The 16,947-nt window shown below is 35.5% G+C and overlaps 2 protein-coding genes across 7 annotated transcripts in view; one reads left to right on the top strand and one right to left on the bottom strand.

Moving 5' to 3' along the window:
- The window catches only part of rdgA (retinal degeneration A), a 1,310,388-nt gene that overhangs the window by 503,629 nt on the left and 789,812 nt on the right, over positions 1-16,947 (bottom strand). The window lies entirely within an intron of this gene.
- LOC137248343 (uncharacterized) overlaps positions 12,697-16,947 on the top strand; it is a 36,794-nt gene continuing 32,543 nt past the window's right edge. Inside the window, exons 1-2 of the mRNA XM_067779211.1 lie at positions 12,697-12,721; positions 14,895-15,182. The gene's annotated coding sequence lies outside the window, so the exon portion shown is untranslated. The remainder of the gene's footprint in view (positions 12,722-14,894; positions 15,183-16,947) is intronic.

Here is a 16,947-nt window from a genome sequence, read left to right as displayed (position 1 = left end):
TATAGAACTCGTCACGAACAATTTTCCAGGTACTATACGAAGGCGGACAGTGTTTGTTACTGCAAAGACATTGCTGATCTATTCAAACAGTTTGGTGGACCATATGATTAAAAAATTAAATTAACTTTAAAGACCGTATTATTGCATATTGGCAACCAAAAGCCATCTATCCCAATCGCGTTTGCAGTAAGTACGAAGGAAACGTATGAGATAATGCAAAAATTGCTCAAATTAATCAAATACGGAGAACATGATTGGAAAATATGTGCCGATCTTAAATTCGTTGGAATGCTATGTGGTCTACAAAGTGGATACACAAAATACTACCCCACTACATCATAAAGGATTGGCCAGAATCCTAATCTTAATAAGCGTCAAAACAAGACACACAACTTTTTCAGTTATAAAATAAGATCATAGAGTTAAGACAGTATCATATATATATGTACATATGCTATTATTTGTAGGGTACTTAAATTTTACTATATTGATATATTTATTTGAATGCTTATAACTTTTGTATGAGTTCATGGATTTTGTTGAATGAAAGCTTATTTTTTTGTAACAAAACAGAGCTTAGAGAGAAAAAAAAATCTACAAAAAAATAAAAAAGTTTTCGAGATCCTTCCTCGCAAAATACAATTTTTTTTATATTTTTACAAAAAAAATTGAAAAATCCGTAATGATTGTTCGTTATCTTTGAATCTGCAGGGCCTAGCAAAAAGTGTTGTATGCACAGGTTATAGAAAATTTTATTGCCTTTTAAAAGCTTCAACCCGTTTTGAAATTTCTCAATTTGTTCTAGAGATATACAGTGACTCACAGCTTATTTCGTGCAGCTACAGAACAAAATTGTTCAGCTATATAGAAAGGAAACTAGTGACGGTGTCAAAAAAATTCAAATGCACGGTTTTAATAAAAGTATGCTTCTATTTGACAAATACTTAATTTTCACGTGTTTACAAATTTGTGGTAATTATTTAATAAAAACTAAAATTATCACAAAAACTAAGGTCACAGCTTATTTCGTGCACTGGGCCCAGCATTAGAAAAAATACTTTTTATTTAGTTTCGTACCTCGTATGACCACCTTTTTGTTAAATAACATCTCCAAGATGATTTTCCATAGATGCAATTAGTTTTTGAGCGGCTTCGGGTGGTACCTTATGCCTTTCTTCGACTAGAGTAGTTTTTAAATCGCTAATCTTACTAATCTGCCTTTGCCGTGTAGCCGATTCCAAAATTGACCACAAATTTTCAATGGCATATAAGGAGAGAGATTGTGGAAGTGGATTCATGAGGTATGGACAGTTCCATATTACCCATGCCTGCACAATCCCGCCTCAATCCTGGATATGTGTTAAGGGTATTTGTCTTGGTTATTGCGAAATCGATCACGTACACGGAAATTAGGGACAATTTGCAACAAATTTTCTTCTCGCAAGGTTAAATACAAATTTTTGTCCATTTTGCCAACTCCAGAGATAGCCAAGTTGGCCCAAACCCATCACACTTCCGCCGCCATACCATACAGTTGTCTTCAAAATTTAATTTTTGAGCTCTGAAATTGCTTTTTGAGCTTTTTATTTGCTTTACACCTCACTTTAATCATGCCATATAAGCCAAATATATAAAAATATTGATTCAGAGATGATACGTGCGGTGTTAAGCAATTTCAGAGTTCAAAAATAAAATTTTGAAGGCAACTGTATAGTATGGCGATGGAAGTGTGATGGGTTTGGGCCTAGTTGGCTGCCTCTGGAGTTGGCAAAATAACTTTATTTGATGGTACAATGGACAAAATTTTGTATTTAACCTTGCGAGAAGAAAATTTGTTGCAAATTGTCCCTAATTTCAGTGTACGTGATCGATTTCGCAATAACCAAGACAAATACCCTTAACACATATCCAGGATTGAGGCTGGATTGTGCAGGCATGGGTAATATGGAACAGTCCATACAACTTTAGTTTTTACACAAACTTGTAAACACGTGAAAAAACTGTGCATTTGAATTTTTTGACACCGTCACTAGTTTTCTTTCTATACAGCTCTACAGTTTTTTTCTGTACCTGCACGAAATAAGCTGTGAGCCACTGTATATAATTAAGTGGACCCACTTTTTTTTTTTTTTTGTGAAAAAACAGTTATTCGTAAATATCTCAAAAACGTTACCATAGAATTAAATAATAAAAATAACCTTGATTTTCAGAATCAGGGGGTGATTTTACATAGGAATTTCGTAATGGCGTCTCTGGTGCATTTTGGCTGTAAACCAGTGTCACCAATCTCAGACACTGAAAATTATATTAGTAGATAGTTAATATGCATTTCCATCTTTGAGGACATTAATTATTTAATTAGATTTTCAATTTATACAATACGCAACATATTACATTTATTTATTATTAAGGCACAATTTAATCGACTTATCTTGATTTGTTGATTTTCCGACAGGGTGGAGAAATGATGTATATTGGAACGATTTTCCGTCATCCCTTGTCAAATTTGGTTTTGAGACAAACCGGTTTCGGCGTTGTGCCATCATCAGTGTCGATTTTCGTTCTGATCTGTTGTTGTCTTTTGTCCTGTATTTATAGTTCGTAGGTACATGAGCAGGTATTGTCAAAATTGATGCTTGTGTATATTTAGTTATGTGTATGTGCTGTGTGTTCATTCAGAGCCGAGGGTGGTTTACTAATCGATTTGTGTGGCTGACTGGGGTAGGTAAAAATCCGTAATTTTAGTCGTTTGACCTTCTTTGTGGGTTTGTTGTTTTGGTGTGTTAATTGTTTTGTGTTTATTTGTTGTTGCGTGTTTGTCTCTTGTACCTGTGTGATTACTTTTTTTCTTGTAAAGAAGTTTTAAAGGCTCGAATATTGTATCAGAAATTGTGTTTATCTGTTCGTTTATTATTCTACCATCGAATGTTTTCTGTTTGTAGATTTCCATGTTTTCTAGAACGTTGAGACGTCGGCCTTTTGCTTTTATGTAAAGAACCCTAACTGTTTTATTGATGTTTGCTGGGAACATTCATTCTCGACCATGTGATTCGCGAAGTTAGACTCGGGTATAATGTTTGGATTCCGTATTTTTTTGTTGTAATCTCTAATATGTTCTCTGAACCTCGTTATTTGCCGTCCTGTTTGGCGCCCCTTTTATGACTAAGCAATTTTCTATGATATATTGTAATGAAATTGTGTACACATATTTTCCCTATGGCAGAAAATATTTCTAGTAAAAATGGACGGGATCGGTTAAAGACCACGGCAACTTAGATATAAAACAAGTTTAAAAGGGTCGCCGACTAGAATAATAAGCTATAACCTAGCAATAAATAGTTTTGAATCAATGATATTTCACTTATCAAGTTTTATTGTAAGAGGAAATGGGGAGACATTTTTTTTAAGCGGGCGGTGCCACGTGTTATGTAGAAAAGTAATTTATCTGAAATGAAATGTACAATTGAAGCTCACGCTGAGTATATAATGTTCGATTACACCCGAACATAGACACCTTTACTTGTTTTATGTGAAAACGCTCATAAGGCATTGAGAAAGGGTAAGTGATAGTCAATAAGTCGAAAGCAACTACGTAAATACATTCATGGTTTAAAGCTCCTTCATTTACCTCGTAGCTGCAAAATAAGTAGTTTTCACTACAAAATTTTCATTAAAACCGAATTATTTTCTTCTATGTAAATAATAATTATTAATAGGTATAGCGCGTATAAAATTAAAACAATGAAGTAAGGAAGGCTAAGTTCGGGTGTAACCGAACATTACATATTCAGCTGCCAAATTACAATTTGCAAAACTTTTAAATTACCTTCTTTTAAAAGTGGATGCCACGTCCATTGCCCAAAATTTTACGAATTTTCTATTCTGCGTCATACGGTGAACACACCTACCAAGCTTCATCGCTTTATCCGTCTTTGGTAATGAATTACCGCACTGCTTCGGTTTTTCGAAATTTTCGATATCGAAAAAGTGGTCGTTGTTATAGTCCGATTTCGTTCATTTGAGATTCGATCTGAGATGAGTGCCCAAGAACTTACATACCAAATTTCATTAAGATACCTCAAAATTTACTCAAGTTATCGTGTTTACGACAGACGGATGGACATGGCTAAATTAATTTCTTTTTTCGCCCAGATCATTTTGATATATAGAAGTATATATCTATCTCGATTAGTTTTTGCCATTACTGGATACCGTTATGCGAACAAAATTAATATACCCTGTCAGCTCAGCTCAGCTGAGTATAATAATTAATAGCAGCATGATTGTGTTCTGTGGGGTTTTATCATCAATGCTGTGGACGCTGGTTATAAACCAATTGCTTAGGCGGTTCGACGGAGGACCAGTCAAACTTACGGCATATGCAGATACCTAACAACAATCGGCTTTCTAATGGTTGAGGAATTTCGGGATGTACATGCCTGAGCATCTGGAGTTTGGTTAACCGCCAACGTGGAAAAAACGATATAGTATTATTTACTAGGAAATATAAGGTCCCTAATTGGACTAAGTCTAAGCTAAGAAAGGAAACCCTACAGGAAAAATATAGCACAAAGTATCTAGGAGTTATATAGTAATTTGTCGTAAAAACTCATGTGGAAGAGAGAACGAAGCAAGACTCTGTGGCACTGTACGCTTGCACGGAGATGCAGATAATCAATGATGAGCATAACGGGAGCCCCAGAAACTACCCCGACAGCAGCATTCCATATTATTCTATACATTACGTCTGCAGATCGAATGGCGGCTTTAGCCACTTCAACAAGGCTTAAAACCTCAGGCCAGCTTGAGTACAGGCCGGATGGCCATAGCAGTATAACGCCATCTTATATCGGGCATACGGAATATATGGGTCTGTACCTGAGCTACGAAAGAGATCTGGAGCCAGAAATGAGCCGAATAGTTGGCGCCAGGGTGCAGAAATGGTAAAACATGCGATTAAGGGAAGGGGTCGGTTCTGCTATTTACTGTGTCGATCCAGAAAAAAGTAGATGCTACAGCATGCCAAATTACTTAAGCGCCTTAAGGCGGAAGTTAAAGCCATGAAGAAAGAAGCGAAAATTCAGGAGGATGCGTGCTTAAGCTGCAGTACCGCCAATATATATATTCATAGGCAGGCGGCGACGATGGCAATAATCTCACACAGTACCTCATCTAAAAATGTCCTGTAATGCAAAAAATCATTCGAAAAATTTCGCTCACGTCGGATCATACATCTATACTGGGCTTTGGGTCATAAAGGGAAAGTAGGTAACGAAAAGGGCGATGAGTTGGCAAAGGAGGGTGCAGCACTCGCTGAATCGACGGTAGATGTTCCCATCTGTTTGGGAGAAATCAAAAGGAGATATGAGTGGCATATGATCCATCAAGCAAGGAAGGCGTGGACTGCGAAATTTCTAAGATCATGTGCAAATCATACGATATTAGACTTACAAAGAAGCTCATATGTCTGAAGAGAGAAGGCTTAAGGCTTACAATGGGCAAATATCTGGGCACTGCTTTCTGGCGTCACATGTTTATAAGGTAGGACATCGTCGGTAGCAGCAGTTGTAGAAAGTACGAGCTGCAGGAAGAAACGGTTGAGCATGTTCTGTGTTCGTGTCCTGCGCTCGCCAGGTCAAGGCTCCAGCTACAAGGGGTGGCAGAGTTGCCAGATCTCGAGGCAGCAACTAAGCTAGGTCCTAGCAAGCTTCTAGTATTTGCCAAGAGGACGAATAAGCCCTGGCACCTGAATGGGGTTCTTACGTTTGGTCGTTAAACAAATTATGGAATTGACCGGCCAGTTCAACCTAGCCTAGCGTGGTTGTGTTTATTTATAAGCCATTTTTTCACCAATATTACCTATCAGCTGCATTTGCTCTGATTTAACAACAAATGTCTAAAGCAAAATTCAAAAAAAAAAAAAAAAATAAAACAAATACCAAAAGTCATTAAGTATTTAATGAACTCGTTAAAGGATTAACCAACACTTGGCTAATGCATATTTTATTTAATGATTTTTTCGTTAGCAATAAAAATTTAAATTGCGAAACGATTATAGATACTGCGAAGTTTAACGGGTCTCCATTATCCTTTAAATTTAGCTATCACTTAGCCATTCCTATTAAAGCCAAATAAAATGCGAGTAGATTTACCACTTAGTCTTCACAAGCAATCATATATCTATATTCATATATAGTAGGATGGAGCAAATTTAGTACGACCATTCTAATTTCAAAACTCGAAACAGGATCGTAATCTTAACCAAAACTAGAACTGAAACCGGAACTGAATTGAAACCGGAGTTAAAGCTTTAACCGACGCTTCCCACGACAGTAGACATGGAACCATGTACCGGAGAGCCTCGTAATTTTTTATTCCGACGAAGGTCTGTCATTTCCATGTACCCCATTTGATTTGTTGCGTTCCACCTACAAATTGTCATCAGAGCAGCTCCTTGCAGCTGGATTGCTCAATATCATCCTTCCCCGGGAAGGTATTGAACTCAACCCTGATCCAACGAAGTGGTTTTCAGCATTTTTCGGAAAAGGATTTATTAAAGGCGGCCACATTCTTGTCAGTGTGTCCCATACAAAGGATTGTGGCTCCTTGCAGCTCACGTCGAAGGACGTCCCCCCGATCCACACTTAAGCAGACCTCCGCCACCCTCTAGCAGCAAAACTTTTGAGCAAGTCACATCAACTGCCCAGAGTTGATCGCACCAAACGGCGACTCCAAACCATTTTTACAATTTGCGTAAGGATAGAAGTAATGCCGAGCACTAGCCCCTGCCCACGTTTCACCCATTCTTTTTCGGCACACGTACACGTGTAAGAAGAAGTCATCAACTCCTGGCCCCGACACAACGTGCTTCGTTTGCCAGCTAAGAATATTTATGATTACGACATCAGTATAATGCAGTCCATACCTTGACCACTGCCACGTTCATAGATGTTTGGGGTTTGACAACCCTCCGACGGCTGCATTCGTTGCACCGTGATGCCAGAATACATAAACTAACTCATCAACACCAGGTGGTTGGGTACCACGAACGACAAAACTTATTTCCGTTAAGGCGTGTCAACTCTCCATTGAGGAGTGTCAATCTATCTCTAACCCCCAGTATGAAGACTGCTCCGTTTCACATAAGAATTTAAATGCAACGGGCTAATCAGAAAGATCGCGGAGATATCTGATTACATGAAGCCTGATCCGAAGAGCCACTGAAGCCTTCACCTAAACAGAAATCAACATTGGAACCAAACAGAAGCCTGAACGAAAAAGCAAATATCACCAGAAAAGATATCTAACCTCCAACCGGAACTGAACTGAAACAGGACTGTGAACCGATAGTTGTCCGGTGAACCCGGTCCTAAATTAAAGATACCCAAAAGGGTATGCAGTTGAGGAAAGCAATCTCCCCAGGGAGATGCGTATTAATCTGGCACGACTTCGATCTGGATACAGTAATAGGTAAAAATCATACTTATCCAGAATCAACCCCGCTATACCTAATCTATTTATATCCCGCTTGTAAGGTGTTCCCACATGAAACCAACCATCTTTTCAATTGGAATCTCTTTGGTCCAACCCTGTTGAAACTTCAAGTTTCCTAGGAATCCCAGTAGAGGATAACGATGTCAGTCTGATAACCCTAAAATTTCTGGTAAAGCTTTCACCCGTCTTTGAAATTTAGGTAACTTGGATCCGATTCCATACTAATACGATCTACCATTTATACATATTTATACCAATGTTCATACATTAAATTCATATATGCATTTGGAAATTTTCATCTACACCTAAGAATTTCATGTCATCTGGCTTTCTTGCATTCCTTGTACAAGCAAAGCTATAAAAAACATTTACGATTCAACACGGAAATGACAAACGAGCAACGATAAAAGTGTGAAGCTAAAGACACTTAAGTCTCACATACTACTTGACTTTAGCTACCAAAGGTTGCTATATTAGGGTGTGCGTCACTTTATACCTAAATGAAATGGTATATTAAGTTTCAACAATTGTTACGGACTTAAGGAGAGTTTTAAGATATCCTTATGAGCGGGTATATTTTTATGTCTTTTTATGCTGGGTTCCTGGCCATTAACGGATAGAAAATAAGGAAAAGGCCGATGAGTGGACAAAAGAGAGTGCAGCACCCGATGAATCGATGGAACACGTCACAATTCGTGTGAGAGAGTGGGAGCTGCAAGAAGAAACGATTGAGTACGTTCTGTGTTCATGCCCTGCGCCCGCGAGATCAAGGCTGTAGACTCAAGGGGCGGTTGAGAGATCTCGAGGAAACAATTTAGCTAAGTCTTAGAAAACTTCTAGCATTTGCCAAGAGAACGGACTTATTCTGCAACATAAGTCCTGGTTCTTAACTCTTCCTATTTCTCCTTATCTTGCTGTTGCCATCATTCTTACCTAATCTTCCCCTTTTTTCTTTCCGCATGCATACCTACTCTAGTTATATCTTTCTCTTACACTTATACTTAACCTCACTCGTTGGTTTACTATAATCCTTACTTCTGTTCGTTCTCTCACCCTGGCCTTAGTCGTACACCTACTCCTACTTTTATCTTACACCTACTCTTAAAATCATTCTTACCTTCTCTTATTCTTCCCTCTCTCTTATTCTTATTTACTCTCTTACCTAAGTTCTTACTATTATTCTAATTCACAGTCTAACACTTACATGCGACCGTCGTGGTGTGGGGGTAGCGTGCTCCACCTACCACACCGAAGGTCCTGGGTTCAAGTCCCGGCCAAGGCAACATCAAAAAATTATATTTCGATTTTTTTTTAAGCGGGCGACCCTGCCTTTTCCAGTGCATTACCGCCATGGAAAGCTTCTCAGTGAAAACTCTTCTATCTCGCAGATGCCGTTCGGAATCGGCGTAAAAACATGCTCTCTCTCGCCAGTTTGTAGGAAAAGTTAAGGGGAGCCTGACGCAAATCGTAAGAGAAGCTCGGCCCAGATTTCCTCGGAAATAAATCGCACACAATTTCTATTTTCAATAATTGTTTCAGAAAAGGTTTCCAATTTAGTAAAAAAAATTAAATTTTGTTTGAATGGTTTCAAATTTAGGCAAACATGTTGAACGGTGTATCTGCTCTGCTTCTGTCCATCTCCCTCTCTCCATCATCTGTAACTTCATCTATTTCTCCTACTTTTACGCTTATTTTGACCTTGTTCTCTCTCCTACTCTTACTCGCTCTCTCAATTTATTTTACTTATTTATACAATTGCTTTCAGGTTTTTTTGCTATTTCTCTGAACCTTACTCTTACCCTTATCCTCATTCTTACTCTTAACTAAGTTCTTGCTCTTACTTTAATTCTTAGTATACGACTGGCTGCTCTTTCTCAAACTCTGCCCGTCGTCTTGTTTTTTGCCCTCTTATCCCATCCTTTTAGATCTATGTTCTCCCTCTCCTTTACTGCCTTGACTATCTTCTATGCTCTCTTGCGTTCTTTTCTTTTTCCTTCTTTTCACATATCTCTCTGCTCCCTCTCTGCCCCCCCTTTCTTTATATCTCTCTCTTTCTTTTTTTCATCCTCCTTGTCTTTCCCTTTATTTTCTGTCCTATGTTTCTTCCTATTCAGTTTTCATTCCTTTAGACTATCCCTTCCCTATCCTTCTTCCTCTACCTCCCGTATTTCCTATTCTCTTTCAAACCCTTTCAATGTTCCTTTCCTGATTCAAAGAAACATTATTTGAAAATTAGCAAGTACCCCGATGTTGCAAACTCGTTCAAAGCAAGACGTAGCAATAAAAAAAGCAGCAAAAAAAACGAAAAAAATGAAAAGAAAGGGTTGAAAAAAATCTATCTGAACTGGTTGTGTTGTCATCAAGTGCTCGGCGAAACTCTTGTCAGTCATCGATGATGAAATGGTTCACAAAACTTTTGCACGTTTTCATTGCTTATAAATAGCTTTGGGGACATTTAGTAGTACGATATGATACTCAACTGGAACTTAGCAAGTGAAACATTTAAAAAATGAAATTATTTTTCTATTTTGAACAGTCGCAATCAAGCAGAAGATTTTAATCAAGCAGGATGCAGCGTATTTGAAGCTCAAGAGCTTTTTACTAAAAAATCAAGCCTCTTTTTTCCTCAAAACAATACGAAAAAATTTTTCTACGATATTGGAAATACCTGAGCAAATCGTAGTGCTTAGCTTTTGGTTCGGAAATAATTGTCCGTTAATTTTAGTGTAAAGAGAATCTGGATATTCCTATTCAAGTTGTATTGTAAAGCTTATCCTGTTAAGGAGCTTATCCAATATTGATTAAAATTGGTGGTTATATCTCAGTTGATCAATCCGTGGAAGCCTAGCTTTCATTTTAATTATTTACTTATAAAAAAAAATACTTGGCGCGATTCACCTTCGAAGAGATTCAAGCCGAGCTTCTCTACTTAATCGCGTCCTGCGCCTTTTTAATTTGCATACAAACTGGCGCAACGGGACCTACATGTTTTTACGCCGACTCCGAAGATATCTGCAATGCAGATGAATTTTCATTGAAACGGTTTTCAAGACAGAAATACACAGGGAGTGTTTGCAAATCACTACAGAGGGGCGAACTTGCTTAGAAAAATGCTATTCTTTTTGCAAAAACTTTTTTCTAAGTTTTGATGTTACTTTTCACTGAAAGAAAAAAGCTGGCATAATCAACCAAAATAGGGGTCAGTTCAACCGAAATTTCTGTAAATTTTTATCCATCGCAACAAGATGTTGAATCAACTGCGCACAAATCGTTGGTTCATAATTGACCGTTGTAGTAGTCAAATGAACAAAAAAGTTATTGCGACAGCTTTGTACGAAAGTGCCTATGTTGCCATATACATACATACGTAAATATGTGAATACATAAATACGCAAGCTTGCTATATATACCTACATATGTACGCACTGACTAACCAAACTTCAATTCGGCGTACATCAGATATGCTGGCACACATTAAACTTTATACACTTTATTACTTTGTTTTATTAAACGCACTTTCGCCAAATTTTATATTTTATAATTTATTTGATTTATAGTTTTGAAATTCGCTTTGCAAATAGAAATGAAAATAGTAGTCACAAAACTGATTCTCAATTCTTTCGTTTGCAGCTTAGCTCATTGTCAATTTCTTCTCTCGCATGTAGTTGCCACACTTGATTGTTTCGAACAAAACTTGTATAAATGTTTGACATAACATTTTAAGTAGAGAACTTGTAAGTTATAGAAAGGTAAAGAATCAAATCGCAGGAAGGTAATTCACCACTGGAGTAACTTTACATGTAATTCGGCAAGTTTAATTTTCGCAACACTTTAAGTTTTTTTTTTTTTTTTTATTTTTAAGTTGAAAGGATTCCAAAACAACTCAAACTTTTATGTTTTCGGAAACATCAACATTAGAAAGGATGTTTTTTTATTATCTTATTAGATTCGTTCGCTTGAACGAAAATTCGTAAAAACTTGAACAAAATAACTTTGGAAAAATCCTGTTCGTTGAAACAAAACTTTTGCAACAAGAGCGCGAAATTGTGCATTTCGCTTAGAGGAGAAGTTGCAAATTTGAATTTGAATTTTATGCACACTAAATTCAAAAAAGGGGTTTTCGTTTTGTATTGATAACTGAAAAACTAGTTTTTTGTTGTTTTCCCATTTTGTGTGTTTTTTGATTTGGTGGTTTTCTTACTTCGGTGCTGTTTTTTAACAAGTGGCACCATCGTTATAAGTACAAAGTAGAGAGCGTAAAATTCTCTTTGAGATTTGTTCATGTATTGACAGTTGGTCGCCGTTGAAATGACCTGTAAGATCAATTGTGTTAACACAACGCGAATTCAGTAGAGGTGGTGTTATCCCAACAGCTGATTGCTTCTTCTTGATAATTTCCCATACAAAGCCTTGTACAAAAATATGCCATTAATCGAAATCAATGAAAATTTTCTTTTGACTTGACATTCCTCTGCACGGCAAATAACAGAAAAATGAGTTAGATTGATTAGGAATCTGGCAATTTTACAGAATTTTGTTAACTTAAGAGCGACAATTTCTCTTCTGTTGAAATGACTAAACTAAATTTTTCGCTTGACAAAGAACTCAGTCGAATTAATCATAATTCGATCAATTTCACCGAATCTCCGTTAAGTCAAGGACATCAGAACCAATTTGTTGATTTTACTAGCACCATTTCTTTCACTGTGTTGTAAATATGGTAATAGAACGAGTTTACCCATAGATGGCGCTGGAAGCCAATTTTTAACTAATCATTAGATTTCATAAATAGATTTACCTACTTCGATGAGACATTCGCGTATTTGAGGAAGGGTTGCGGTAGAGTTTATAGATCGAAGACCCCAAATAATCATTGCAAATACTCTTTACATCAATTAAACATTTTTGTATGTGTGACTTAACTTAAATATTTGTACGCTTCCCAACAACCTTATTACTGCAAACATTTTACGATTTGTCCCTTACGAATTTCTCACCAATACTTACCGGAATAAAGGGAAAATAATAGTAAAAAGCAAAATGCTGTCAGTGCATAGGGGAATTCTCACTTAAATGTTTCGGTAACGACAAACAACGGCAGTGTTTTTTCCTGAGTGCAATAAAGTAACTCCCGCAAGACTAATAAAGAATTTACATATACATATATATATATATATATTGATTCGATACTTCGGTGTTCAAAGAAGCTGCCACTTGTATAATACGAGTAAGATTCAAATTATAAGTATTGCGAGCAAATGAGTTGTGGTAGGACTTTTATTGACTCAAGGAACGCACGAGTAAGATATAAAATTTCTGCAGTAGGAGCAGAACAAAATATAACAAAAGCGCAATAAGAAGAGGAAGCTGTCAATGGAATTTTTACATGCATTTCTCTTTTTTCACAGAATAGAAAAGCACGATATTACTTATGTAGGTTGATGATTGAATGAATCTATTTAGGTAAATTTTGGAAATTATTCGAAGAATGTCTTCACAGCTTAGTTTTTTTTTTTTGAAATCAATAGTCACTATAATCCAAATAAAAAGGAAAAAAAAATAGAAAAATTTTTGAGGAATTTAAATTGCGCTATCAACAAACATACAATGTGTTCCGAGTGCGCTTAATAAACCAAGTAAAGTTTGGCGACAATATTCGTTCCTTACCTTTAAGTGAACTTAGAGATTTGGGCCTAATTATTAAAGCATTCATTGGTTTAAGCCAGGGATGAGCCTATTTTCGGCTCCTAAATCAGTTTCAGTGCCAGCGAGTGCTTGATGAGACGTTTGAGTGTTTTGGGGTGTTAGGGGAGAAAAAAATACATTGGAAATATCGTACGCTTTGTCTCAAACGATATTAATCGCAAGAAGGTTGCGGAAACACTAAAAAACTGAAATGGAAATATTCTCTCTCAACCTCGAAAACCAATTCCCAAAGTGTGTTGCAATAGTACGAAAACAAAAACATAAATTTTTTGCAAGAAATACGAAAAACGGAATAACCATAGACTTAAGTCGACTTTATGTTAAGCAGCGCATTATTGACATTCATTTCGCTTTCACATACATTTAATTATATGCAAGCCGATTCATTTTGCAATATATACATATAACTGTTTAAAAAAGTATTTTTAAAATAGTAGCATTAGAGGAAGTAGTAGTAGAAAACCGTTCTAATGCACGTTTCGTATACAACCGTGGGGAAACGAAACCCTTTTCAGACTTGTTGGCACTGTTGCCGCGAGCAAATAATAGAAAAAAAATTATTGAAATCGGTGTAGCCGTTTTTCAGTTTTGAACGACCTAATGCACACAAATTCAATTTTATATATATAGATAGATAGATTACAAAAGTCTTGTGGAATTCTCAAAGGTTGGAATTGGAAAAATTTAAATGTATGTTGCATATACGAAAGAAATTTATTTACGTCGACATCTGGCAAAAATTTATCCATCCACTCTGATTCATATCATATGAATAATAACAACCAAACTCGTACTATTATCTAAAATATTGATAAATTGAAGATTTTCCAAATTTTTTTTGCTGTAAATGAACAGTCAGTCCGATCGAAATAAAGGAAAGAAAATATTTTTAAAATCGGGCAAACCGTTTTTGAGTAATAGCTAAAATATTTTTTAATTGAAGTTTTTTAAATAATTTTTTTGTCGTAAATGATCCCTGAATCAGATCGAAAATAATAGAAAAAAAATTATTGAAATCGGTGTAGGCGTTTTTCAGTTTTTAACGACCTAACGCACACAAATTCATTTTTATATATATAGATAAAGATTAAACAATTAAATTCTAAGTCGCAAGTTAACACCTTTTCCAATCTCGCGCATTAGATTAACAAATATATTTACATAGAAAATTTTTTTTTTATTCAAAGCAGTGGAGTATTGCCGTTCTAAAGTATTCACACAAAAACTGTTAATCCAAGAAGCTCTACAACTTCCAACTGCTAGTAAAGCTCAGTCAGCGTTAATGCTCATAAGCAGGGCAACCCAAAGTATGCAAAATCATATTTTGTATGTGACTCGTTACCGTTAAAACAATCAAATATGCATATTTTGCAATTATTACCTATTTATAAGCATATTTTGCAAAAAAATTTATATATTTCATGCTTATTTCTAGCAGTCGGAGCTAAACTAAGAATCATATTTTGAGCATAAATTTAGATTTTAAAGGTATTTTATAAGCGCCTAAAATCAATATTTCTTTCTATATTGCGGGTTGCCTTACTCATAAGATACTTTACGATGCGCTTAATTATTTTATTTTAATACGACATGGCGTATAAGTGGTGCGATACAAAATTTTTCATACATTTCTTCAATAATTACAAAAAAAAATTTCAATATGAGTTCACATGTTTTTTTTTAAATATTTAAAGAAGCTACCAGCCACTGGCAGTAAATATAAATGAAATCACAACAAAGCCAGGAGCACAACAAACTCAACGCAGAACGACGTAATGAAGCGAAAAGTTGTACAAAAAGGAACAAAAATCATAAATTCATTACAGACAAATGCAGGAGCTCATGGAAAATTGAGAGCCAGCGAGTGTTAAAGAGGAAGTAAAATTTCTTGACAGAAACGCACTAAAAGTAAAGCTCACGGCTGTTGACCAAGTTTATCTTGATGCCAGCGCTGAATTCATATGGTGCTGCTCATTAAAAAGGTACATACATACATACATAAGTATACACATACGAACGTAAATATTTAAATCATAAATTCAATTTAATGAAGTGTTTAATGTTAATTGCATCATCACAACACTCGCCGAAGTGTTTATTTGCTGGACAGTAGGCAATTTTTAAGATATGTGTAACAAAATCAAATGACTTGATAGCGGGTAAGGGGGCTTAGAATATACCCGCGGCACACGGAGAGAATTTGTTACTCAAACCAAAGCAGAAACAAGTAAAATTAGGCATGTTTTTCAACTTGGAAAATAATTTCTTGTTATTAAGAAATATGGGATTTTTGAATTTTTCAATTAACAAGAAAATATTTACTTATTTCCGTCTTGATAACCACTTAAATAGTTAAGAATTTTTTCCTTAAGTGAAGTACATATTTTCTTGCGTAAGCTGTAAAAATAAGAAAATGTATACTCAAGTTAAACAATTTTTTGCTTAGTAAAATATCAATAACTAAGAAAGACCTTTCTTGAAGTAAGAAATCTTTTTCACCTAAAATTTAGTAAATATTTCCTTAAGGTTGACTGCAATAATCAAGGAAATTTTTTCGTAAACCCAGTAAACCCTTTCCTAATATAACACAGAAATATATTTATACCCAATTGTGCTGGCACAGATTTTATTGAAATTTTTTTAGTTTACAAGTGAACTCGTTTTTAGAGTAATATGAGTAACATGAAGATGTGTACAGAAATGCTTAAAATTTAATGTATACATAAGTAAATTTAATGAATCATTTTACCTATTTCACAAAATATGAGGTTTGAATGCCGATTTACCATTTGGTAAACGAAATTTTTGCAATGGCTTACATTTTAATATTTCAATATTTATTTTTCTAAACAGGGTAGTATGTTTGTTTATATAATAGCACATATAAAGGTCATCCCTAGTAGATATTTCGTTGTACCAAGTGTTTTTAAATATAATACTGTCACCATGCTCTGGACATATTACAATCATTTCATCTAATTAAATAATTTACAATTTTAAAGCAGTCTTTACAAACAACTTTGTATACATTTATAAAATTTTGGAATTGTTACATTTACACAAGCCGATATATTGTTTGAATCTATCTCGAAAAAGTATTTTTGTATGAATTGCCAAACATGAGCACACTGTTTCTGATATTGAAAATTTAAAATAAAATGCAATTTAAAAATATTTAACGCTGCGTCAATAACAGATGTGTAATAGTATTTTATATCGTAAAATATTCCAACTATCTGTAAATTACAAGGGTCTTTGTCGCAAATTAATACTACAAGGGGTTGTAAATGTAATCCGTACTCCTTTAATTGCATGGAAAGGGTTTATAAAGATGTCTGTAGATCGTTAGCACTGTTGACTCTTAATAAAAATTGCCCTTGAGAATCGCTGATCGACGGCTTCCAAACTTTTTTATTTTTCGATTTAATAACTTCGGTAGGGGGCATTATAGCTGACAACAAATCGAATACGCGTAAATCTAACTAAAAGAACACTAACTAGATTACCTTTGTTTGTTATATCACGAAGTGTTGAAAAAACTTCCAGCTTGTGCTTATCTTTTATAAGTAAATGAGTCCCATTTCGATTGCAGTCCATAGCAATTGCCTTCGCTTAGTTGGTTAAAATCTGTGTTGATCTAAGATACCATAAACAAATTAAATTACAAACAAGTAAGGACGGGACTGTCATCGGCTGTGCCGAAGACTTCATACCTTTCATGAATGGGGCTGAACAATAATCTTATCC

Source organism: Eurosta solidaginis, chromosome 4 (assembly GCF_040869045.1).
Source record: "Eurosta solidaginis isolate ZX-2024a chromosome 4, ASM4086904v1, whole genome shotgun sequence".
NCBI classification, from domain to species: Eukaryota; Metazoa; Arthropoda; class Insecta; order Diptera; family Tephritidae; genus Eurosta; species Eurosta solidaginis.
This window is presented reverse-complemented; position numbering and strand designations above follow the sequence as displayed.